This window comes from Zalophus californianus, chromosome 8 (assembly GCF_009762305.2).
Source record: "Zalophus californianus isolate mZalCal1 chromosome 8, mZalCal1.pri.v2, whole genome shotgun sequence".
In the NCBI taxonomy this organism is placed as follows: Eukaryota; Metazoa; Chordata; class Mammalia; order Carnivora; family Otariidae; genus Zalophus; species Zalophus californianus.
This window is the reverse complement of record NC_045602.1, coordinates 6,570,644-6,590,927: the sequence shown is the minus strand read 5'-3', so window position 1 is coordinate 6,590,927 and position 20,284 is coordinate 6,570,644. Positions and strand designations below refer to the sequence as shown.

General features: G+C 51.6%; 1 long non-coding RNA gene across 6 annotated transcripts in view; it reads left to right on the top strand.

Moving 5' to 3' along the window:
- LOC113937171 overlaps positions 1–20,284 on the top strand; it is a 110,628-nt gene that overhangs the window by 55,759 nt on the left and 34,585 nt on the right. For 4 of the 6 annotated variants that reach the window (XR_003524531.2, XR_003524532.2, XR_003524527.2 and 1 more), the window contains 2 exons: positions 1,097–2,000; positions 17,360–18,610. This is a non-coding gene — a long non-coding RNA (uncharacterized LOC113937171). Of the gene's footprint in view, positions 1–1,096; positions 2,001–17,359; positions 18,611–20,284 lie in introns of those variants that run through there. The other 2 variants (XR_003524528.2, XR_003524529.2) reach the window with 1 other exon arrangement.

Below are 20,284 nucleotides of genomic sequence, written 5' to 3'. Positions count from 1 at the left end.
GGAGATCGAAGCAAATTAGGAGGAAGGAAACTTGTGGAACACTTGTTAGGGCCCAAGCAGAGGTGGACTGTTGTCCAAGCAACCGCGTCTGCCGTGAAATGCGAGGCTTCGTTGCCCCCCAGGCTCTGTCTCGTTTCCTGCCTCCAGGGGTGGCCTCCTTTTGCAGAGGAGGACCAGTAGCTTGGCGGGCTCCGGGAGGTTGGGGTGAGGCTACAGAGACCACATGATTGTGGAGAGGAGACCGGTCCTCTCCCGGCGAGAGTAAGGGGCCTTGTTTTTGGGAAGTTCTGCCAGTTCCCAGCTGGGCTCCTTCGTATCCAAAAGAGGAAGCAGAGGGAGTCAAACGTTTAGGATGGGGTCCCTCCCGCCTGTCTGCCTAGGCCTCTAGGGGTACGCTGGCGAATGTTTAACAACTGACCATGAGAAAGAAAAAAAAAAAGCCCACGTTTGACCATTTTTGTGGTGTAAATACTCTCACCATGCCGATTCCAAGCTGCTGACGAGACATCACTGAGTGCAGCGGTCACACTTGGCTTAGCCATCCAGGGAGGGCTGGCTTTAGCAGACCACCGACTTAATGGTCCCCCTCATACCTGTTGGGGAAAGCCCCCATTACTCATGGAGGAGAGAAGCGAGACCAGCCTGGGGATCATGGAGACTAAAGGGGAACACACAGGCTGCCGGGCTTAAGGGGTCTTGCCCTGAGGAGGCACGGACGTCACCCTGAGGTGGAAGATGGTCTAAAGTCACGTGTGGTGACTGTTCTCCAGAAGGAATGGTTTTAGGGTACCACCCTAACTACTTCCTATCCCGCACCAGTGACCTCAAGGACTGGTCTAAGTGCACAGAGTAAGTAACTGCCCATGCAAAACTCTTGCCTCAGCTCTTGTGAATAAGCTCATTTATTGGACGCCTCAGAGGGAGTGATGCTCCTTCCCCCAGTAGGCCAGAGGGGGAAGACAGGGTGCAGGCCTGAGGCCTGGACAGGACCCCCAGCCTCTCGGCCTACATGGAGTCATTTCCCCACACCCTGGCCGTACTGGAAGCTCACTCTCCCTTACCTGTGGCTTGTTCCTCCTTCTTTCCCTTCTTCCAGGCCTAGGAAGGGGCTGGTGTCCCAGGGCTTGCTGAGGACATTCAAGGGTTGTCCGTAGAGTGTTGGAGAAGCACCGCAGAGACCCCTTCCAGCAGTGCGGCTGAGTGGGGCTAGCAATGGGCCACAGGGGTGAGCCATGAGGAAGAGGTCGGATGACCCCTTGCCTGGTGCCTCGGGGGCTTGCTCGGGACTCCGGTAGGAAGTAACTCCAGGACCTCTCCCCCATCTCTAATTCCGAGCCTCGCACACCATTGCATCCTTGGGAATGTTGCCTCTAGGACCCCCCTTCCCCGCCCACTGCAGGTGCATCGGCCGTCTGGGGGAAAATGCTGAGGATACAAGAGCTCGGATGGGCCCCAGTTCAGCTGGACGTGGAATCCCCCTCTGGCACTGCTGAGCTCTGTGACATCAGACCTGTTACTTAACCTCTCTGAGCCTTGGTCTCCCATACGTCACTGTGAAGCGAACCATTGTCATTTTTACTGATATTGATCGTGAGAAGGAAGGAGGCACATGTGTAAACGATAAGTGAGATCATGGAAATGCACCAGGCCCGGGCTGGGCACACAGCTTCTCAAATCCTAGTGTGGAGTGAGTGCTGTGTGTGTGGTTTAGGGCACTGTGATTTCAGCCTCGGAGAACCCTGTGAGGAGTCAACAGCTCTTAATAACCCATCCTCCAGATGATCTGACTGGGGCCGGGGGCCACAGAGCCAGGCTGGAGCTGAGTGGGTGTTCCCTGGGCTCTCAGCTCCGAGGCCACCCAGGAGGCCCTGCCACCTCCTCTCCTGGCTTCCCTCTCTTTTTGCCATGTTTGAGGAACTCGGCTCAAGAACCACCAGCCACAGTCCTGAACGGGCCCTTGCTTCCAGGAGGACAGCAGGATGGAGGCAGCATGACAGCAGGTATGTGATGATTTCTGTTTGCTCCTTGCTTCTTCAGCTTTTCCTTTGACAACATTCGTAGAGAGCCACGCTGCTGGAGGTTTACTGCCCACCCCGAGGGCTGGCAGGGCACTGGCTGGAGAGGAGGACAGCCAGGGGAGGCGGGGCAGGAGGGGCAGGAGGAGGAGCCTGGAGCCTGAGCGCGCTGTTCCTGAAGGTGTTTAGAAAGTGACGCTTTCTCCCTGCTGAGCTTCCTTTGGGCTGAGGGGTTCCTGAGACATTTGCAATGTAAAGGGCGGCCATCCTCCATGACGCAGGGGACCAGATACCATCGGAACAAGAGTATATTTAGAAGACAGGAAATAAGCCCTCCAGCCTGCCCTTGACTTTACCGCAGGCGTTTTCGCCTTGTGAGCGCCCCGGAGTCGACAGAGAGGCTGCAGGGCCTAGTGAGAGGAAACGGCTAGGGCCTTCGGGCTAATGCGTCCTTTCTTCCCTTTTCTCCTCCTTTTCTCTCTCTGTTTCTATGCTTGCAGGCCCTGCCGGGGTTGTCCCAACGTGATGGGGAGAAATTGCTAGGAACTGAGTCATTTTGCTGGATTTTTTCAGCTGAGTTCCTGATTAGTAAACCTGGTTCAAGAATGGGAAAATGCACAGGGCTATTTTTAAGTGTTCTCGGCAGCAACGTTCCTAATTCCTAGAACAGACACCAATTGCTTGTCTGCCTTCAAGTGTAGACAAACACTTAGCAGCTGCATGACCTTTGGCAAATTAGACTCGCTGAGTGCTGGTGTGCTCATCTGTAAAATGGGGCTAATACCACCTCCCTCAGAGGACATGATGACTGTGTGCATGTCCTCCCCGCCCCCACCCCCGGGACAGTGCCTCTGGTCACCGCGGGGGTCAGACTGACTCTTCCAGGACCAGCGTGGGGCCCGCTGAGTTCCCCATGTATCAGTTTACAATCCACCGTGGGTCCGCTCCTGGAGGACCCAAACCGAAACTTATACATCGTCAGCCAGGGGAAACTTGGCAATTTCGTTCATAAACAAGCATTTGCCGAGCCCCTCTGTGCTAGCCCTGGCGAGGCCGCTGGAGAGAAGTGACACGGCTGTGGCCAGGGACTCTGTCTGGGGTGGAGGTGGACAGAGGGATGATGACAGTGGCTGTGATGAGTGGGAGGCACGTGTGGGGGCACCGGATTCAGCCTGGGGACTTCGGCAATGGCTCTTCCACACACCTCGCTGTCCATTTGTGAGAGTCCGACGATACCCGGCCTGCAGTGGTGTGAGAAAGACTGGGGGCAGCGGATCAGGCAGTGTCTGTAGGGATGCTCAGGGCAGGCACAGTCTCTCAGAATAAGCCGTGTGGGGTATGCAACATTCCTAGAGAAACACGTGCACATGTCTAATATAAATGGCAGTTACTATCAGGTTAGTGTCCACTGAGTGCTGGACACCGTGCACCAGGGTTTACAGTGGATTTGACCAGAGGTGGCATCGGCTTCCGTGTGATGGGCCCACAGGAGGCTCACCTGGGCAGCGTGTGGGGAGAGAGTGGGATTAACCTCGCCATGGATGCTCCGAGTGCTTCACAAAAATCCTTGTTAAAGAACTTTAGCAGATTAATTGCTCCTCTGCAATATAATTCAATGTGTCACATTACACCAATTTATATTATGTGTGAAATAGAATACGCAATTAGCTATATTATATATTGCATAATTGCTGTCTTCGTTAATTTCCAGCCCTACAGCTTTCTTGCCAGAGGGTCAGAGTTGAACTCAGATTAGTCAGTGTAGCTACTGGCTAGCATTTTCCTTAAGTTCGGTGGGGTGGTGGGGGGGGGGCGGTATGTGGAAGCGAAGGTTGGAAGGATTATAGGTGAGTCTTGACCCTGGGGAATTGGCATTTGGATTATTCTTGAATGACCTGGGAAAGCCAGGTGTGACAGTCTGAATGCAGCGGAAGCAGAGTATCTCAGGCTTGGGAGGCTGGTGTGCTGACGAGGACGCGCCCCCTCCCCGAAGCACTGACCTGCGCCTCTCAGGGCAGCTCAGAGTCTCATGTGTGAAGTCAGGAAAATCAGGTTTCTCTGTTAAGAAAAAGCAAAAAACCCAGCACAGAAAGAAAGCCATCCGCTGGGATGTTGGTGAGGGCCACACAAGAGTGATGGTTGTTGCCGGGAGAGAGCCATCGTGCACACTCAGGTGTGGTGATGGTGGGCAGCAGCAGGGGTGAGGAATCTGGAGGGTTCGTGGAAGTTCTCATGTGCACGGAGGTCCAGTGGGTTTACATCGTCTGAGGGCCTCCCCTGCCCCACGGCCTCTGCCCAAGCTCCGTCCTCTCAGGAAAGGAGGCAGAGGTTAGGGGCCAGCAGGGGGCCCCTTGCTGGCTCCGGCCGGCCTCAGGTTCAGCTTCCTGCTGTGCTCTCTAGCCGAGTGTGGGTCCTGGAACACGGGGCCGCTTAGAGCGCCTTGGGGGACCGACCAATCAAGACCCTCAAGCCTGTCCGTATGTTTTGCTGTTTGTCTGGAACCCACTGGGCACTCCACATTTGGTGGTAGGTGATGGAGGGCCAGTGAAACATGGAGAGTGCCCCCCAAATTCTAGTTGTGTGGCTTCAGACAAGCCATTTCCCCTCTTCGAGCCTCAATCCAGGGGGGGCTCATACTATTTATGCCCATCAGTGCAGGGAGAAGGACACTACATGAGATGCTTACGGAATGTGCCATGCACAGCGCCTGGCATACAGAAGGTATTTGATAAACAGAAACTATTATTAATAAAACAGCAGTTTGGGAAAGCAGATTTGGCTTCTTTAAGAGAGCTGTCTTGGTGAGATTTTTTACATCCTACTGTACTGCTAAAGAGACGACTAAATTCCTGTTTACATATAAACCTAAACCCTCTTATTCTAACTGTGCCACCACCTTAAAAGACATATATTTATGCTTTCGGTTTTAACTGTTCGTATGTTTAAAAGCGGCACGCACTTCTAGAGTGATTATGCTAATGTACATTAAGGACTTTAACGATTGCACTGGTTGTACTAACCATCTATTTGAACTACATTGTGCAAATAAGATGTTATCTTAAATAAGCTCCTAATATAACTCAGTAATCACTATAATGCTTTTTGGTGAAATGGTGGTGTTATTACTGAATTTAGCCATGAGTCTCAGATACTGAACCTTTGAGCGAACACCAGCAGTGCCCAGTTGCTGCATTCCTGGCCCCCCAGGGGAGCTAGATGTGGCTGTCCTCGCCGCCTGGGGAGGGCCGGACCAGGCTGTCCCGGACCCCACCCCACCCCCCCACACACACCCACAGCGGGAGGTGAGCCAGTGAGAAGGATCGCACCTGCCAGGGGTAGAGCCGCCTTTCTCAGAAGCCTCATCACAAGGGGAAAAGGAACTATAAATACAGCCGAATGTACACATTCCTGTGACAGCAGAGACAGGAGTGGGGCTCGGCCTGGCTTACCGAGTGGAATGCAGACCAGGAGGGACTGCAGCCCAGCTCCCAGCCCCCTCTGCCAGGCAGACCCCACCGACCAGCATTGCCTCCTGATGGTCACGAGGAAGGCGAGATGGGGCCGTGGGAACTTTGGGGGCAGGTGGATTTCTTTTGCTAGCTCCAGGATGAAAGAAGCACTCAAGTACTGAAGGTGAAACCATCAGTTTATCCTCACATCTCATTAATGCAACAGAAAAATAGAGCCTCAAGGTAAAAATGGAGGATTTAAAAATATAATGACCTTCCTGCCTTTTTAAAAATGTTAATAGTTGGAAGCGTTTGGCTTTAAAGAAGGAAATGAGAGCCACACCAGGAGAATGCAAGGAATCACATCAAGCGCACTTCCAGAAGAACTTTGGGGAAGCCTTGGTCAGCCAAGGAGTCTGAAGGGCAACATGGCCTCCAAGTTCAATGCCTGGCCCGGACATTTGGTGCCACTCGCATGCAACGCAGGTCCCTGGACTTCCTGCAGGGGAAGAAGACAAGTTTTGTTTGTTTGCCGTGGAAGGAATGCTGATCTGGAGTCAGCAGACTTAGGTGTAGGGTCGCTACGGCAGGTCAGTTCACCTCTCTGGGTCTGTGTATTCAGTGAGGCGATGTGTTATCCAAGGACTCGTGTTCACTGCCTATTAATAGAGAGGCACCACGAAGCACCTTCTAAACTGCAAAGCGCTTTGCACATTTCGGGGGCTATTAGAATATCCGCAGAAGCCAGAGTGGAGAAGACCTTGCATGGGTCACCTGCTTGTCAGGGTGTATGGGAGGAAGCCAATGTAATGTGCAGAACCTCACCCAGCTCTCCATGGCGCTCATTTACAGAAGGAATTGTTATAAGGGATCGCACTGTCATGCTCCTGATGAACTTCACGGGCAAGTGGAGAGAGTAGTAGTTGCGGGGCTATGGCACCTGCCCCCAGTCCTTCAGTTAATGCAGAGGGCTTATACGTTGGGCCTCCCTGTCCATGGGGCCATGTCCTTTCTTCCTTGCCCTACTGCCTCAGAGAGTGGCACACATTTGCCTTCTCCTTTCTGATTTTATAGGTGATGTAAAAACTCCAGTTTTTACATCATGAAAAAAATGGCGCCAGGATCGGGAATCTTGGGGCTTCTCTTTCTTCTAGAATGCAGGGTGGCCTCACATGCTCCTGCCTGTGGTGAGGGACAAGCTCGGGAGGACACTTCTGCAGAGGACAGTGAAGCCAGCTGGCTGGCCGGGCCTGCCCAGGGGCCTGTCAGTCTGCATCAAGCGTGGCTTCTGCAGTCTTGAACATTCTGGAAGAACTAGCGTCTATTTTCTTTCCCAAACTCATAGAAATTCTAAGAGGCTGACGAGCTTTGGTCTGGAGGTGGTCTTAGAGGACTTGAATGTTTCAGTGTCTCAGAATCTTCTGTGATTTAATTTATATGATTGTTGTTAAATTAAAACTTCCCAGGCACGTATAATGTGTGTCCTCAGGTAGTTTCCATGTTGTGGGAGCCCCGTTTACATTTTCCCTTGATCGGGCCCACCGTCTCTCCTTATCCTTGCCCCAAGGTGCTTACCAGTGCGGACTTCATGCCTTAGGGATTTAGTATTAACTTCCCCATTTTACAGATGAGGCTATTGAGGCTTGGTGAGATTTAAGAGGTCAGATCTGGTCACTGAGTCTGGGCCATAAGCCTTTTGTCTTCCAACCCAATGCTCTTCCACAAACGAGCAAGCGGGAACTTTATTCGGGCTGGAATTCAATTACAGGGCTTTGGAGAGCAGAGAGCATGTCTTAAAAGGTGGTGGGAGGGGCAGAGGCTGATGGCTTGGTGTGAGCCCTGGACTCTGGCCTCTAACACCAATTTGCTCTGAGATCTGGGAAAACTCCGGCTTTCTCCTCTGCAAAATAACAGTTTGGATGATATTATGGTCTGATTTGTGTACCTCCAATTCATACACTGAAGTCCTAACTCCCGCTACCTCGGAATGGGACTGTATTTGGAGAGCGAGTTTTTAAAGAGGTGATTACCGTGCAATGAGGTCCTATAAATGGGCCCCAATCCAGTATGACTGGTGACCGACCCTACCAGAAAAGGAAACTGGGAGGCAGACGCACACAGATGCCTGACCATGTGAGGACATAGGGAGAAAATGGCCATCTATGAGCCTAGGAGAGAGGCCCTTGAAGAACCCAAGCCTGCTGACACCTCGATCTTGGAGCCCCGGCCTCCAGAGCTGCAGGAGAATGGATTTCTGTTGCTTGAACGGCGCAGTCTGCGGTACTAAGCTGGGACAGCTCTGACAAGCCGGTACAGACAAGATTGACTCCATACATACAGATGGAGGCACAAGCATGGAGGAATGTTCCTTGCTGCTGGCTACCGCGGACCCTGGAGCGATCCGTGGTTGTGGTTAGTGGGGCTGTGAACAAAGGAGATTGGGTGTCCAGAGGTTTCTGGAGCCTGAGGTCTTGGAGTTGGCCGTTACAGGTTCAGGGGTCCCGTCGGTGGGGCTGGAGCACAGGATGGTGCCATCCGTTCGGGCTGTGCATGTTGCAGGTGGGAATCTTGGGCCTGGGGTGGCGGGGAGTGTGGTCTGCCCCAGGTAGGGCTGACCCTGGACCACCCATCTCTTGGGCACCACTATTTTACCCCAGATTGTACTCATGTGGGGAACAGAAAAGGGGCAAAGAATTCTCTTCAGATTCAGAAGTGCCTCACACAGAGAAAACAAGACATTTAAACTCCAGAAGTCTTCTCCGGATCCAATCGCTTGTTTGTTAGGTTCATTCTTGGCAGCCTGTAGGGGTTATTAGAAAGAGTTAAACGTTATCATCCACCCGTTGTGTGAGAATGACAGCAAAGGTCAGAGAAAAACACGCTTATCTCCACTCATCTGAAAATTACCCTCATCATGGGCATTGTCTGCGTACCAGATGAGTTGGGTGGTGGGGGCAGCCTCTCAGGGCTTTCGTCAGGTGCACGGGGGTGAGGCCAGGCTGGATGTGCTCTGCTGCCTTTCACGGAAGGTGCTGGATGGCTCTGCGGCTGGGGAACCCCTCCTAGACCAGGGCGCCTCAGCCTGGCCTTTCTGAAAAATGGGCTTAGTGATTTGAGTCAGATGGAAGCAAGACCAGTACTGTTGGACAAGGGCAGCTGCTGACCGTGACCTGGGTTCAACTAAGTTCCACAGACTGTAACCTTCGACAAGTGGGTGCCGATTGTGCGTGTTTATATGTGGGGTCTACACAGCTCTGCAGGGCTGCTCATCCCTGAGAGAGGAAACGGAGGGGCACAGGGGCTTGGGGCCCCCCATGGCTAGGGAATGGGCTGGGCTGCGATTCACCTGTTGTGAAGCTGAGCCTCTTCATTCGACCACCTTGTCCCCACTGGGGCATTTGCTGAATGTCCCTGACCTGGTGGGCCTGGTCCCTGACTGGGGCGCTCATAGCGGGGCATTGGGCTGCATCCCCAGAGCCACGGCTGGTGGGAGGTAGAACAGGGAGCACCGGTCTTTAAACTTCTTGTTGCAAATTGTAATTATGTGTATTTCTAGGATCAGAAGTTCGCTACTGTTACCCTTTGGTACATTCTGTTCTGGTCTGGTTTCTCCTACACGTTAATTTTCTTACCTGGCTGCAATTGTCATTTGGTTGCAGGCCTCAGTAGAGAGGGTGGAAATTTCACTCATTTTCTGTTTTATTCCTCTGAACTTACAGTGCTCAATGAGTGGTTTTAAGTAAAGTTGTAGAACAAAAATATATATCCAGTTTTGTAGCCTCTTCTCATTTAAAATTAAATGTGTTTTCCTACATTTTTACCTTTTTCTAGCTAGTGTCTTTTAAATAAATGCATATAAAACCATAATTTAATGTACTGCGCCATTTCCCTACTCTTAAACATTAAGTGTTTTCCAGTTTTTCAGAATACAGTGTATTCTTAATAAATAATGAGGCAATGAACATCTTTGTCCATAAAGCTTCATTTCCATATTCTGGGATATTTCATTTGGATGGATTCCCAGAAGGTACTTAATGGGTCAAAACATATGAACATATTTATTTCAAATCCTTTGGTGCAAATGGCTACAAACCGTTTTTCAGAGCATCCTATCAGCGTGTACTCCCACTGCTGGGGCAAGAGGCTCAGGCAGACAGAGTGGCAGGCCTGGGGTCTACACTGCTCTGCAGGCCTGCTTACCACGCAGGAAAGGAAATGGAGGGGCACAGGGGCCTGAGTCTGGCTTTGTCACTTGCAGGGGACTGTGGCAGATCGCTTAACCTCTCTGGGCCTCTGTTTCCTCATTTGTAACGCGGACAGGATAGTGATAGCTCATGGGATTGTGGTGAGGGCTACAGAAGCAAAGTCTGTGAATGTGCTTCGTGGCCCGTGAGACTCTGAGATGTGAGTTGTCTGGCAGAGGGACCTACTGCCAGTAGGCATCAAGCCTGCGACACCCTGGGGCAGAGAGGTGTGGCATCCCAGGACTGAGGGATACAGCATCTGGGACTCAGAACACAGCACGCTGGGTTCAGGTGTGCAGTACCTGGGGCTCAGGTGTGCAGTAACCTAGGGTTCAGGTGTGCAGTACCTGGGGCTCAGGTGTGCAGTACTTGGGGCTCAGGTTGCAGTAACCTAGGGTTCATGTGTGCAGTACCCTGGGCCTCAGGTGTACAGTACCAGGGTCTCAAGTGTGTAGTACCTGGAGTTCAAGTGCAGTACTTGGGGCTCAGGTGTGTAGTACCTGCAGCTCAAGTGCAGTACTTGGGGCTCAGGTGTATAGTATCTGGGGCTCAAGTGCAGTACTTGAGGTTCAGGTGTGTAGTATCTGGGGCTTAGGTACGCAAAAACCTAGGGCTCAGGTGTGCAGTTCTGGGGCTTAGGTATGCAATAACCTAGGGCTCAGGTGTGCGGTACCTGGGGCTTAGGTGGGCAGTAACCTAAGGCTCAGGTGTGTAGTATCTGGGGCTTAGGTGTGCAGTACTTGGGGCTCAGGTGTGCGGTACCCAGGGTTTAGGTATGCAGTACCTGGGGCTAGATGTGTAGTGTCCGGGGCTCAGGTGTGCATTACCTGGGGCTCAGGAGGTTAGTCCTAAGAATGCTACGTTGTGTGCTCCTGTCCACCTCCTCAACCCAGGTGAAATCTGAGCTCCAGCTTCCATGTGTTCCAGTTCTATGACTCAATTTGCGGTTTGCTCCCTGGCCTGAGTACATAGCCTCCCTGTTCTGTTACTCGTGGCTTCCAGTGCACTGTTTGCCAAAGGATCATGTCAAGAAGCAGCTGGAAGTGAGCAGTGTAACTTCTTTTTCTGGTTGGATATAGCAACATCAAAACTATCCCAACAAATCTATTCCCACAGCCCCGGAGGCCAAGGAAGAAACAGACAAGACACATGTTGAATTGCAGCCCCTGGTTGGGGCGGACGGGGCCCAGGGAGGGACGAAGCCCGTAGAGGGTCACGGCACAAGGGGAATATACACCCAGGGAACGAGCTCAGTTCCCCACCCTCCGTCGCTCCTTATCCTTCAGACCTGTGTGCTCCTTTATGCAGCGTGTGCTTGTGGTGGGAACATGAGGACTTGAAGATGCCTGGCTGTTAGGGCCTCTGGGTCCAGAGGGCACGCCGGCGAGGGAATGTGTGATGGGAATGCAACTGGGCGTGGGCTTTGACGGCATGCAGGGGGTGCTCACGGATGGCCCCAAGTCCCCCCGGAGGCATGTGTGGTCACATCAGGTCTGTGTTTAAGGGACATGCTGTGCAAAGCACAACAGCATGGGGGCCCCTTCTGTGGAGAGTGGACTGGCCCCGGAGGGAGGAGAGGCCTGGCACTTGGCAGGCAGGTGGGCTCTCCGGGACAGGGTGGGGGACTCGGGGAAAGGAGACACTGGCTGGTCCAAGGGCAAGTGCCCCAGCACCACATTCTACTCTTACAGGAGTCCCTGGGCTCCGGAAAACCTCTCTCCCAGGTCCAAAGGGGATTGCCGAGATTGTTCTGCAGCTGTGCTGAGAATGTGAAGCACTCTCAATCTCCAGAAGGAAGCGGCTTGGCTGCTCAAATACGAACTCTTCCCATCCATCCGACTCAGATGCTCAGAGCAGTGCTTTCCCAAGTCAGTAAGCGCTCTGTCCGTGGACACCTCCGTCAGGAAACCAGACCTTCCCCGTGTGGGTCTACGCTATCACGCGTGGGGAACCAACTGGCATTTCTTTCTCCTGTATGTTTGGAACTACGCTTGGCATTCTGTAACAACACACAGGTACTGTAGATTGCACAAGTGTTAAAGAAGAAGATCAGTGACTATGTGTATGGAGTGCTTACTATGTGCCAGGCCCTGTGTTTGCACGCTGAAATTTAGTTCTCCGAAGAAGCCCATGAGTTAGGGACGGACGTGCTACCTCGCCATTTTACAGATGAGGATCCAAAGCTCGAAGATGATAAGTGACTTGCTCCATATGACACAGCTCATAAAAGACAGGGCAGGAATCTGCTTCTGGGGCCTTGACGCTAGGACACACCCCCCCCCCCCAACCACGCCTCCGTGCACCTGCAGGTGGAAGGACAGGCACGGCAGCGAGGACGGGATACGTGGCCTTCGGGAAGTTCTGCTTTAAGGAGGCTGGAGTTGTCGGGCCCAAGTTTGCAAGTCTCCCCATTATTCATCAAAGCTCCTGTGGAAACTACTTCATCTGGACCAGGCCCTGGAAACAGGTTTGGGGCAGAGGCACAGGCTGACTACTTCTGAATGTCTGAAGGAAGATCGATTAAAAAAAAAAAAAAAAAAGATTAAAACGGTTATTGGTGGACTAAGATGTGGAACAGGTCAGACGGTAGAAAATAGACCACTGAGAAATTTGGCTCAATCAAAATGAGGGACCATATTAATAATGAGATCAATAATACATGTGGAATAAAGCAAAGAGGAACATGCTCAGGCCTTCCTTCTCGAATCCTGACTGCATCGCGTATCAGTGTGAGCCTGGGGTTGCCTTAATTCTCCAGAGCCTCCCTTTATCCTTGGTGGAGATGGTAACATACATATAATTCACAACGTACTTGTACTGATTAAAGAGAAAATATACTTGCAGGCACCTGGACTCACTGGCATATACTAGGAGCTCAGCAAATAGTGTTTCCTCCCTAAGAATGAGAACTAGGAACGGAATAACCTGCCTCCATGGGTGGGGAGCATGGGACATCACGAAGGAATATAAGGAAAAGTTAGATAGCCAAGTGGTGGGATAAGGCATGAGAAGGACACCATGACGCGAGGCCTCCCCAGTGCCACGTGGCTGAGGACAGGGCACGGAAGCATCTGTGCCCGAGCTCTGCCGGACCGCCCAGCCTGACGCGGGCAGCAGGGAGACTTCCACACTCCCGCACCTGGTCAGGGGAGAGGCAGGCCTGGGGAGCCCTGGCCCTGACCTTCCATCACCACTGATAGGGAAGCAGGAGAACCAGGTCCTGCCCTGAGGCCACACCCCTGCCCTGGAGCTGGAGAGGAAGATCTATTTACATCAAAAGGTCAAGAACATAGGGGACTATTTATGATGGGGGCAGGAAGTGAGAAGTCTGAAGTGGGCAGGATTGCTTGGCCTTAAGGTTTTTGGGAAATGGATGTGCTCAGGGGCCTGGAGTTGCTGATGGCATCTGGACGCCTAGAAAGCTGTGGGGCCAGAGATCCCCGCAGAGAGGCTGGTGGGTGGAGGGACTGTGTTTCAGGGCTGGCGAGGCTCCCTTTGCCGCAGTAAGGAGCAGGTTCGAGGGGCGGTGGGAGAGACATCAGACCTCTGCTCCCTCGGGCAGCGATCCCTTGATGGCCGGGCTGGTGTCACATCCCTCTCTAGGTCTGATGGTGCCTGGAGCCAGAGGGGCTTGAATTTTCCAGCATGCTGGAGAAGGGATTCAAGCTGAGGGAAGAGCTAGGTGGCAGGAAGGTTACCAGGGGAGAGGGGAGGGGGAGGTGGAAGGACGGAGAGACGCTCAGGAGGAAGACTGCCTGCTGAGAGGACAAGAAGGAGGACCGGAGACAACGCAGAATTTTGGGGGCTGGGGCTGGGGGCTCTGGGAGGGAGCGGACAGGAACGGGGCCGGCGACATCTGCTGTGTGTGCTCCCTGTGCCTGTTGACGTACAGCTCAAGATAGTACATTGGACAGGTCGGGAACGCCGGGAACTTTGGACTGACCGTGACCGCTGGCCGGGATGAGACAACCCTCCAGATGATGATCGCTTCCTGAGCACCAGCCGCGTGTGCTGCGCTGCGCTCGGGGCTTTGCACACGTGCGCCGTTTGCAAACCAGCTTCTCGGGGAGGCAGGTCAGTCCCCATGCCCCCAAGGAAATGGACACAAAATGATGAAGTGGCTCGCTCGCTGCCGCGGGCCAGTGAGAGCTCTGGGCCAGAACCAGGAGCGCCCTGTCCTCCAGCTCGCCCCTAGCCGGTGCATGACGGACACTTCCTCATGTTTGCGGGGACTGGGGAGCTGTGTCCACGTTGTGTGCCAGCCATTCCCTCTGTGGCTCAGCATCTGCCCTCCCCCCCCGGGGGGGGGCATCCCGGAAGCTGCTCCCTGAGAGGGGGCACCGTTAGCTCTCTCTGTGCCCAGTGGATTCCTTGCAAAAAGCTGGGCAGTGGGTGCTGAGTGGGTGACTTCTGCGGCAATCCTGCCGGTGATCTGTGACTCTTAGAGGATTCACAGGGCCCGGTGCTGGCCATCTGCACTCAGGGTGCTCTCTCCTAGATTCAGTTATGGTGGCCAGTTGCCATCCAGCCAAAGGTTCTAATTAGTCAGCACAGACATTGGCCAAGTGAGACTGTCCCTGATTCCTGAGGTCTTCCCACCTCTAGAACATCCTCTCTCCATCTTCTTCCAGCTAAAGACCAGGAAGCATTAATGTCAGCTGATATATTAGTTTAAGTGTGTGTGAGATCCCTCAACTTTATTAAACATTTATGCAGCCACTACTTGGCAGTGGCCATGGGGGAAAGTAAAAACTCGAAAGAGCCCACAGAAAACTAAGAGAAATAAAATTATTTATTATTCTGACATAAAGTAGAAAGTAGTACGTCCCTTAAGAGGAATAAAGGTTAGGGACGTGGAGTGCGGTTTCTTTGTGATTGAGGCCGTATGAGGAAGCTGTAGGAGGCATTTAAACTGGATGCTGGGGCAGGGGGCAGGTTTTGAAAATGTTGTGAGAATGGGGAAGGGCTCTCCTGGAGGAAGGAACAGCATGAGCAAAGTGCAGAGGTGGATTTGGGAGGGTGTGGGGGGCCCTTGGGCTGGTGCATCAGGACAGTGTCGGGACATCCGTCTGCAGAGGTGCCAACGCATGGGAGGCTTGGAAGCAAGACTGGGTTGTGGACTTCATTCTCTGAGCAAGGAGCAGCCACTGGAAGGTTTTGGTGGCTGTTAAGGGTGACACTGTGTGCTCTCAAAAGATATGTTGAGGTTCTAATTCCCAGCACCTCAGAATGTGACCCTAATTTGGAAATACGGTCTTTGGAGATGTAATTATTTAAGACGGGTCACACTGAAGCAAGGTGGACCCCTGATCCCGTATGACTGGTGTCCTTATAAGAGGAGGAGAAGAGACACAGACTGGAGGGGAGCTCGCCATGAGACCCTGGAGGCAGAGACTCCAGTGTTACGGCCTCTGGCCAAGGAATGCCAAGTGAGTGTCTTAGTTCGCTCGGGCTACTCTAGTGAAATACCATAAATTGTGTGGCTTGTCCACCACAGAAGCTGATTTCTCCCAGTTCTGGAGCCGGAAGGCCAAGACCAGGGTGCCAGCATGGGCAGGTTCTGGGGAGGGCCCCCTCTGGGCGGCACTGTCTTCTGGTGCACCCTCACAGGACAGCAGGAGAGCTAGCCAGCCCTCTGGCCTTTTTTCCTAAGGACCCTGATCCCATTGTGAGGGTCCCAAAGGCCCCACCTCCGCGTATCACCACCCCGGGATGGGGCTTTCAACGTATGAGTTCTAGGGAGACATAAACGTTCAGTCCACAGCTCTATGGATTGCTGGCAAACCACCAGAAGCAGGAAGAGGCAAGCGAGGCTTCTCTCCTGCAGGTTCCGGCAGGATCATGGCCCCACGGACACCTTTATTTGGGACTTTTTTCCTTTGGAACTGTGGAAGAATAAGATTGTGTGGTTTTTAAGACACCAGTGGGTGATAGCTTGCACAGCCGCCCTAGTAAATGGATACCGTGGGGTCCATTGGTGGCACTGATGTCCCCCTCTCTGGCCTTGCTGTCTTCGCCTCGGGTCCCGGGGGCCTGGGGTGCTTCTCAGCTCACTACCTACCTCCAGGGTGGTGGGGGTGGCGTGCTGCCCACTGTTTCCACCTCTCCCCAGTTGGGTAGCATCATGGGTTGGGTTATCCAAAGCTTGAATATGTTTGCTGTTGTTTCCCGGGAAAAGATACAGACGCCAGGAAGAAATGATATACGAAGAAGGAGATCTTTTAGGTACAGAGTGCTAAGGTCCCTGTGGAGGGAGCAGGAGCCGAGGCCAGGGGGGCGGGTAGGGGGCAGAGGCGATTCTGCAGGCTGCACCTGTCCATTGAGGTGGAGGGACTGAAGATGCTGGGGCCTGTGTGGGTCTGGTTGAGGAGAAACGCAATGTGCTTTTGGCTTTATGTGGTTAAACTAAGGTCTGTGTCACTGTTTCTACACGTTAGGAAAAGCAAACAGGGCTGTGGGGCTGGTTTCAGCGGATGGCTGCAACCTGTTTGAACCTGGCTTGGCCAGCTTCGTGCGAGGCCAGGGTGGAAGGTGCGTCTGTTGAAAGAGAGCTTTGACATGGCTTCCCCTTCCCCCACAGTGTCCTGTGCAGCTCTTCTCACGGCCAGTCCCCCCACCCCCCGCCCCGCCCTCCGCCCAGCTCCTTCATCAGCCTGTTTGTTCAGAAAAGGTGAAAGAAAAAGTCGCCCTTGCTGGATACTGATAGACGGGCCGCCTGTGTCCTGCACACTGAGGACATTGTTCAAGACGGTGCCACCTCTGTAAAAATATTGGTTCTGTAGCATTGCCAAGATTTCTGAGTTAGCTATCAACCAGCACTCCTTGTGCAAACTCAATCTGCCTTCTGACAGGTTTAATCAGCGTGCAATCCTCTTCAGAAGTTCGCAGCATTTGTGTGCACATCCCCTCTCTTCCCTGCTTGTCACCAGCAGCTACTGCCCACTGGGGTAGGGGTGGTGTGAGGCTGTTATCTTGGGGGCAGGATCGAGCAATTGTAACATGGAAAAGGGCAGGAAAATTCTTGCTCGAACAGGCTGGGCGAGATGTCATCTCTGTGTCATACTGATGTGTCTTTAGAGAACACCTTTAGCCAAAGATTAAAAGGAGAACTGTCCCATCGCTGGAGGAGAGCGGTTGTTTGCCCTCAAACCTTCGGTGTTCAGATTCTGAGATTCTCATTAATGAGGATTTTGAACCACAGGTATCTACGGGCTTGGAAAGGAAAACTTAGTGGTTTTTCCTTTGATGTAATCACCTTGGAAGACAGAGTGTTGCAATTCGAGGCTCTAAGCGAACTCTGCAATCTGTTTTTTTGTAAAAATCATTTTATCCGGGTATGTAGATTGACAGGTAAAATTTATCTGAGAATGTGGTTATTTTAGCCATTAATCCACTTGGGATTAGAAAAGATTATTTTCAAGTTCTAAAAATAAATAAGGAGCTCCAAACTTATGCACACATTAGGTTAACATTAAAAATAAAATTGAGCATGGCCCGAAATTCATAATAAAATCCGCTGGACCTTTGAAGTAACTGATTTAATATGTAGAGGGTACAAAGGGCACCAATTTGATAGAATAATCAGATGAGTTTCCTCCTGCCTTTCTTGAGCCTCTCCACGTTTCATAAAAATGGCTGTTTTGTATTACAGATTTACAGTATCGAGGAAATTAACAGAGACGTGTGTACTGGGGGGCAATGGGCTGGGAAGTCAGCGAGGGGGCCTATTTGCCTCTTCTCTGCTCCTGACTTCCTGAGTGGCCGTGGCTGAAGCGATGAACCTCTTTGGTCCTTAGCTTCTCCATCTGTGAAAAGGGACTATTGCGTGTCAGCTGCCTTACAAAGGGGCAAGATGAATGAGCCAGCACTTGGGAAGAGAAGGAGGAGGCTTAGAGACTTCTGGATGAGAAGCAGCAGGGGGAGAAACAAACACGTCCCCCCACCCCCTTCCCCACGCCTCTGATTCTGGCCCCTTCTCAGGACTGGTGTTTGTTATCTGCAGTGCCATGTTGATTTGGCCTGTTACTCAAAAATATTGAAAGCAAATATTAACTCAAGATAATGCAACGTGAGCAACGCGAAGGCCAATTAACCTGGGAAAGAGAAAATATCACCATATTTTAAAACCACAGCACACGATGCTTCCAGGATTGCTCATAAATTCCTGGTTTGTGGCAGCAAGAACATGTTTGAGAAATTAATGCCGGGGTATCTCAAGGCAGCTTTATAATCACGTCAGATCTGCACACTGTCCCCGATTGCTGAAACTCTTCATGGCTGATAAGGTGCTTGTTAGAGAAATGGGAACTAAATTTATAGTCGGCTTCTGTGGAGCCAATTTACATGTTGTACTGTTGGAGCTGAGAGCTGAAGGGAATGTTCTTGAAGCCAAAATTGGCTTTGTGGCTCTGGTTTTCTCTGCTCAGCACCACCTGCCTCCAATCAAACTGTCCAATTACAGGAAACAATTGTTTTCTTGCTTTCTGGGAAGTGAAGAAATTCATCCAGTAAAGGTCTGATTTCTAAACGTTTCTCCCCCTTCCCCACCCTCTCCACCCCCCCAAAAGAAAAAAAGAGCACAAAAACCCCCAAATCCAAAACATCAGCGCTGTTTCAGGGGAGCAAGTGTGTCTCTAGCAAATTATTTTCCAAGTTCAAAAATCAGAAGGATGCAGTTGGTGCATTTTGGTGTTATTGACCACAGACACCTGAGCTGTAATTATCTCCTATAATAAAGTTATTAGCCCGTTCAGAAGAAAGATTCTCCCTTTTAAGATGTGAGGCAGTAATTAAAGGCTGTGAATTTCACAGGTGAAATCTTGCAGAAAGTATGATTTTAAAGGCAAAGACGTTTGTGATCCACCTCTGGTTAATTAAACTTTCTTCTCAAAATAAAATCTTGTATTTGAAACAATGAAATCGGCGGCAGTGATACTATTTATCTCTGAGCCCACTCTCATTTCTTTAAACTCTGATTTGACTTGCTAAAGCTTACATCTCGGAAATGGTTGAGGTAGCAGGAGAGAAGCTGAGAAGACAATGGACCATCGGCCACGTGTGGATGATATTTAGCACGCGCCGAGCACGGATGCTAATTACAATACATGCTCTCCTCTGGCAGGTAACGGGAGACCCGGCGGGACCCGGGCGGCAGGCAGAGACCGGCCGTGTTCTCTTTGCCCCCTTAGCAGTCAACAGCAGTGGGGATATGTTTCTTTTTCTCCCTGTTCTCTTGGCTCTTGCCCATCTTCAAGTCCCCTCCTCCATGTATCCTTTCCTGACAACTTCCACTCCTCCCCGGAGGACGTCGGCCCAGACCTCACCCCTGTGACCGCCCTGGCCCCCTGGATCTCCCCATCGGTTACTCTGCACATTGGATGTGGGTCGCTGCTCACGGCTCAGCCTGCCACTGGCCTGGCAGCCCCTGGAGGGCAGGAAGCGTGTCGCTGAGCGCTGTGAACTCAGGGCACAGCGAGGGTGATCGCTCAGTACGGATTTGTAAGGAACGAGAGAAGCATGTGGTGGCAGTTAGCCCTCTGCCCAGCGGACTTTTAAAAAAATAATGCAGAAGCCCAGGCCCCACCCTGGGCCAATGGAATCAGAATCTCTGGGTCTGAGTCCTGGCCATCGGCATTTACTAAGTTCCCAAGATGGTTTTACTGTGAGGATAACGAGAAATGGCAGAAGCCAGGCTTTGGGGTCTGACCGCCTGGGTCTGAATCTGGGCTTCCCTCCTGACTGTGATCTCCTCACTTATAATGGGGAGGCCAGTGGGGTGAGGGTGCTGGGTTCTGGGTATGCATAAAAAGTACCTAGAAGAGAATACACACCCAGTGACCTTTAACCTTGCAGTTAGAAATGCTCGGTGCACTTGGGCTTGAGCCCGTAAGCCTTGGAGTTAGGCAAGGCCCGGTTTGAGCAAGTTACCACATGTTTGATTCTGGGTGGGCTACGTGACTTCTCTGAGTCTCAGTTGTCTCCCCTGTGAAATGGGAATAATCATGTTACCCACATCACAGAGGTGTAGGGATTAAATGAGCTAAGACATTCAAGTAATAATATTTGATGATCGGTAGCTATTTATTACTGTTATGATTAGGTCATTGGCTACTCAGGAGAAGAACACAGGGTGAGTGCTGGCTGAGTTTACAGAAGAAAAAAAATAGGCAGATAATGCCATGTAAATCGTAGTTATTTGGATCTCCCTTCTAAACATCTCTCTTCAAGCCCTGAACTTTAAGGAAAAGCTGTAGGCTTTGATTTCTGACCGTCGTAGATCAAAATATCGATTAGACTTTGTCTCCGTTATATAATGCTAGGTTTGTGAACTTCCAATACAGTTCTGGAGTGGAAATACATTTTCACTGCTAATTTCCGTTAACAAGGCAACAAGCTTTCTCAAATAAACAATCATATTTTTAGGGAAGTGTAAATTAAAGAACTATTCTTAATTTTGCTAAACTTGTCCTCCCTCTGACTATAATTTACTCTGACGATCACAGTGTTCTTGTAACTCCTGAGTTGGGCCGCTCTTAGCCAGCCCTGGGTTCTGGCTGTTAGAGCATGGTGATAGAGG